This window comes from Otolemur garnettii, unplaced genomic scaffold (assembly GCF_000181295.1).
Source record: "Otolemur garnettii isolate 467f Iridium unplaced genomic scaffold, OtoGar3 scaffold00037, whole genome shotgun sequence".
In the NCBI taxonomy this organism is placed as follows: Eukaryota; Metazoa; Chordata; class Mammalia; order Primates; family Galagidae; genus Otolemur; species Otolemur garnettii.
In genome coordinates, this window is record NW_003852432.1 from 5,059,210 (window position 1) to 5,065,209 (window position 6,000).

Sequence of the window (6,000 nt, forward strand, 5' to 3'; positions counted from 1 at the left end):
GGGAAATTTGTCAGTGTCCTGACTGCTTTTCTTCTCTGTTGTGTTTTCATTTCACCCAATGTCAGAGGGAGCAGAGGATCACAGCAGCAGAAAACTGCTGTGCGAAAGAGTAATGTCAGGGCTCCCTGCCCTTGAGATCCATTATTTCCCTTACCCCTCACGTCAGAGCCAATGAAAGAATTAAACTTGACTGGCCCAAAGAAAATGAAAATGAGACTTTGGGAAAGTTGCCCAACCCTGGAGTTGTTTCCAGCAGTGGAAACCTGGGGAGGACTCTGGGTTTCTTCAAGCGCTTGGATGCCACACTCTGGAGGTGACAAGTCCTTATGTGGGAACAGATGTTTGACTACAAATGACAATTGCCCCCTAATGTTGCATCTGATCACTGTGGGCAAGATATCTGTGACTATGCAGTCAGCAGAGAGAAACATTGTGAAGGGGTATCTTGTCAGCCCACCTAGGGAGGCTGTGTCCAGTGTACGGCGAACGAACCGCGCTCAACTACTGTTGCATATTTGGAGGACTGAGCTGCCACCCAGACTTATGAAGGTCTTGTGCAAGTGGTCTTGTATAAAGCCACCAAATGGAGCCAAGTGGGAACTGGCCATTTCTGCAGACCAGGAACCAGGCCTTCCCCATTTTCCTAGGAATATATAAGACTCAGGGATGTCATAAGCTCCAATGAAGATAACCACAAATAATAACTGGTATTGGACTTATTGTTGACCCTGATAAGTTGTGATTTGGAGATGACTTTATTTAGAAAATAAAGAAATGTAACATTTATTGCATTGAGTGTCAAAGAGCTATTCAACCTCTACGGAGAGAGGAACTCATTTTCTATTCACACACCACATTATTAAAGTTCTACTGTATTATCATTCTCTATTTACAGATAAAGGCATTAAGCCTTCATATTCAGAAAACTGCCCACATTCACATGGGTTTTTTGTTTGTTTTTTGGTTTTTGTTTTTTAAGAAAACTTTTCACTCTGTTGCTCCAGGCAGGAGTATCATGGCCTCAGCCTAGCTCACAGGAACCTCAAACTCCAAACTCCTCAGTTTAATTGATTCCCCTGCCTCAGCCTCCTGAGTAGCTGTGACTATAAGCATTTGCCACAAGGCCCAGATAATTTTTCTATTTTTAGTAGGGACAGGGTCTCATTCTTATTCAGGCTGGTCTCAAATTCCTGAGTACAAGGAACCCTCGTACCATGGCCTCTGAGTGCTAGGATTACATGTGTGAGCCACCACACCCCACCAAGCCTTTCTCTGGTTTTTTTGCAGTTTTTGGCCAGGGCCGGATTTGAACCCACCACCTCCAGTATATGGGGCCAGCACCCTACTTCTTTGAGCCACAGGTGCCTCCCCAGCAAGCCTTTCCCAAAGTTGGAAAGGCAGAGGCCTCTCAGACTTTCCAACTTTGGGAAAAGTACTGCAATACGACTCCTCTGCATGTCTTAAAACTAATTCAGGGAGTCTGCCACCACAAACTACGCAAACAAGTTGTTAGTCAGCCTAAAGAGTATGTATAGCAGAATTCATTCTTTTAAAAAAAGTTATTGATATTCAGTGATATATAGGGTTGTTCATAAACAAGCATGTCTTAGAATTTAATTGTATGGATAGAACAAGTATCAATACAGGTACCTTGTACTGAATTCCAAGAGGAGGTTACAGATAACAAATTCCATTAGAATTTGGGCTGGACTTAGTAGATGGTACAACAGAGAGATCGCCAGAGCATCAGTCAGGAGAATCAGTTCTAACTCTGACATCATGTCTGTGCCATTTTTAGGTTGTTAAACTTCAATAGTTCAAATTTTTCTGTGCCTCAGATTTGTCAGTTGGCACCTGTTCGTGTTCCCTTCTTTCCTCCCAGGATTTTTAACATTTTATGTGCAAAAAATGTTTTAAATGAGCTATATAAACAAACGAAAGACTGTACGGTTGCCCCTTTTTCATTAGTGTCATGTCTTCATGAATCATGACAGCTGTGATGGTCGATTTCATGTGTCGACTAGAATAGGGGACTGTGGGTAGGCTGTATCCAGGGACCTGAAGGCCTCAAGAGAAAAGATGGAAGTTCCCCCTGGAAGAAGGAATTCTGCCCCCAGAATGTGTCAGACTCAAGACAGTGAAATAAACTCCTGCCAGAATTTTCAGCCTACTCACCAGCCCTCCACATTTCAGGCTTGCCAGCCCCCATAATTGTGCCATCCCAAATCATTAAAATCTCTCTCTCTCTGTCTCACTTGCTCTCCATCTTTCTCTCTCCGACCAATAGGATGTATATATCCAGACACACACATATATTACATACATACAATGCACATTGCATATGTGTGTGTGTACATGGTGTATATATGTATATTTATACATACATGAATCCTATGGTGCATCGGTTCTATTTCTCTGGAGAACACTAACAAAATAGCTGAACTAACAGCTTACTTTGAAAAGAAAAATGTGGAAAACAATTAAAAGGGCTTTGGAAAGCATTATTTTACTTTCCATATATTTTCTGTTGGTCAATTTTTTAAATATTTATGAAGTAGCCAATAATAGAGCATATGTTTCACAATAATGACTTTCATTATTTCAATGAAATGTGGACATCATATGCCAAAGTAAGAAATGTGATGACACCAGACTACTCACTGTTGTTTGGGGCAGCTGGTGGCCTGTTGGGGTCTGTGTGTGTCATTGCTCAACGTATTTCTCGCATTGGAATATAACTTCCTACCCACTCATCCTTTATCCAAATGGACTATATAACCCATTGGCTAAGGCACAAGTCAATGAGCCTTCCAAGCTGAAATGCTCACGTACTCTACCTGAAAGCAGTCACTACCACTTCTGAACTCTATTCTTTTTTTGCTATCCATCACTCCATGTACTGAATTATAGGCATTTGTGTGTTTGTATTGTTTCCACCTCTGGAAATAATCTTCACAAGGGTAGCATTTACTGATAAATCACAGTTTTTTATCAGATCCCACTGTAGCTTCTTATTGAAGATGTCTTGATAAATAAATGCTAGACAAATAAATCTTCACAGGCCATTCAGTCTCTGGAGTTTAAGCTCTTCTCTTTAATTTGTGCTGTAAATCCTGCGAGTAATTTATATCAGATTGACTGTCATCTTTTATGTATGGTGATGGTCTGGTTGGGAACACTTATCAGGTAGTAAAAGGATGAAAAGCAGTAGCATGAGGCTTTAGCTTTCTAAAGAACAAGCTTGAAAATTGGCTTAAAAATGCATTCTCAATGAAGGAATTGCATGAACAGAGGTAGTAAAATAGCCCAGGCTTTAAAGTGTTCACTGGTGCCTGCACAGTAACCAAGTTTCTTCCTTGTTCTCACATGAAATGTTCTTGACATTTGTCAGTGATTCAAACTAATTGCTAAATATATAACAAAAGCAAAGTACAAGGACGTGTGTACCCATCAAATATTTTACTTTCAAAAATATTGATGTGCCCTCAATGAACAGTGTGTACTTTTCACCTAAATTCGGAACACTTTAGTAACTTCACAATATGTGACTAGACAGAGCAGCACAAAGACATAGAATGACTTCTCAGGGGTGAAGAGCAGAGTTGGGATCTGTTTCAGACCCCAGCCTGGAATTTTATAATTCCAGTTCAGCATATTTAACAAGCAATATTCCTTATGCATCTGGGGGAAAATTAATCAAAAGGTTATGGTTAGAGAACAGAGACTGTTCCTGAGTTTCCTATTTTAGTACATCTAAAAGGCCCTGAGACCGGAATTACCCTAGAAGACAAGAATAGTAACCCACAGTGCATTCAGCTCATTGAGCCCTTATTTACTGGCTGATGCCATATACCATGTTGGATGCTCAGGACCCATCCCTGAAGAAGCCAAGCTCCTATTTTCTTTTTTTTTTTCCCTTTTATTAAGTCAAATACACATAGATCATGAATATATGTATGCATTTCACAAATGTATTTCCTATTCTCAAGAAGGCCAGTGTGTATTGGGAGGGAGTGGACACACACACCTAACCAACTGGTAAGTCTTGATTGTTGCTTAATGCTATTTTTGTTTTTTTCTGCTATTGACTCATTGTGGTAAAATAAATTCTCTCCCTTTTCCTGTCTTGCACCTGAAAAAGTGAAGTTTGCCCTCTCTTTATATTGTAGTTATCCCTCCCCCACTCAATAAACACAAATGGAACCGAAGTTAAACTATTGGAGATTCAGGCATATTGAGGAAGATTATACTTATTCATCTCAGAAGAAAAGTGATAGAAGTTATTGTTTTAAATTGAAGAGGGGAGTGACTGGGCACTAGAAATGATTCCCTCGAGTGGGGATGGACTTGGGTCTTATTCCCACTGGGAATCCCAATCAGTGGCAGGATGTCTCATAAGAAATGCATGTAGATGGCTGGCAACTTGATATTGCTATGGCCTTGCTAGCCTTAGAAAAGGGCCCTAGGGCTGAGCTGGACGTGGACAAAGCAGCAGAGCAGCTTCCCTGCAAGTAGGCCAGACGGGCTTGAGCACTGGGCCTGAAAACTGGGCAACTGGAATGAACTCAAGTCAAGAATCCTCTCCTCCATGATGATGTAGGATAAGCTACATAATGCCTGGGGATCTTGAGCAATGCTAAGGAAGGCTTTCTAGTAACTGCTGTTAGGCATGTTGATAAGGGAATTGAAAATGAAATATATTTTGATTTTTCAACATAAAGTAATGTGGCTTTTGTTTCATGCAAGTCTTATGGACAAAAATCATATCCCTTACAGTTAAAATAAATATAGATATATAGTGTGATAAATACCAAAATAGAGAACACACTGTGTGCTAGACAAACTGCCACATGTGCCGCGTTTTAAAACCTGTTTGATCACGTTGTGTTTCTCCATTGGAACTTGTCTTAAAATCAATGCTTACTTTTAATATTCTGTTTCTTTTCCTTTGATCTGTAAAAAGAAGATAATATTGTAGAATCAAAGAAGTATCATAATTCTCTGTGGGAAAATAAGAGGGAAAGAAAGGGATCATAGAGGAACTGATTTTTTATTTGACTCAAGAGATGAATAGTGAACAAAGTAAAGTAAGGGCAGCATGTGTGGAGGTGAAATATATGGAAAAGTCATAAAGAGTGCGAGGAGACCTGCACATTGCTGGCAAGCAAACAGTTTGGCCTCTCTGACCCAAGACTGCTTGTTGAGCACTTATGTAGAGGGTATGAAAAATGATATTAATAAAAAGTGTTACCCAGAAACAAATTGATTTACTCATTGACTTCTAGTGGTTAAAGCATAGTCGATGTTTTGAATGAATGTGACCACTTAGATGGAAACATATTCAGAGACTAAGCTTTTAAATAAAAAGCTGAATTTTATTTCCATTAGGAAGTATTATGGCCTCCATTTTGAACCTTGGGAGATTTGGGCTATTTGTAACTGTGTGTGCAAGAAAGCTCAGAAAAGGTAGGGCGACTCTAGCAAGGAGAACTTTGTTGTGGTTGGCTTTTTTTTTTCTTTTTTTTTGAGACAGGGTCTCAATCTGTTGGCTGGGTTAAAATGCAGTGGCACACCAGCTTACCGCAACCTCAACTCCTGAGCTTAAGGTATCCTCCTGCCTTAGCCTCCTAACTAGGATCACAGGCTTGGACTATGGTGCTTGGCCTGATTGTCTTGTACTTTTATTTCTACACAAGGTCTTGCCTCTGTTGGCAGGAATAGGATTGAAAATTTACATTTTGCCTAGTCTAGCAGATCAAAGCCTGAATATATTTACAATGTCACCCAGGACTGGGTAGCACTTTTAGGGGTAGCCATACAGTCAAGTTGCCCCTATGTCCCACGCCTTAATCCAGCTCTGAGTTCAAGGAACTTCAAGAAGCAAAAGAGAAGGAAGTAAAGATGTGTTGGGAGGGGGGAGGAAATGGAAGAGTAGAACACATTATTGTTTTAAAGAAATACTTGGCATATACAATCATTGCAGTTTAGGTATCATCCCCC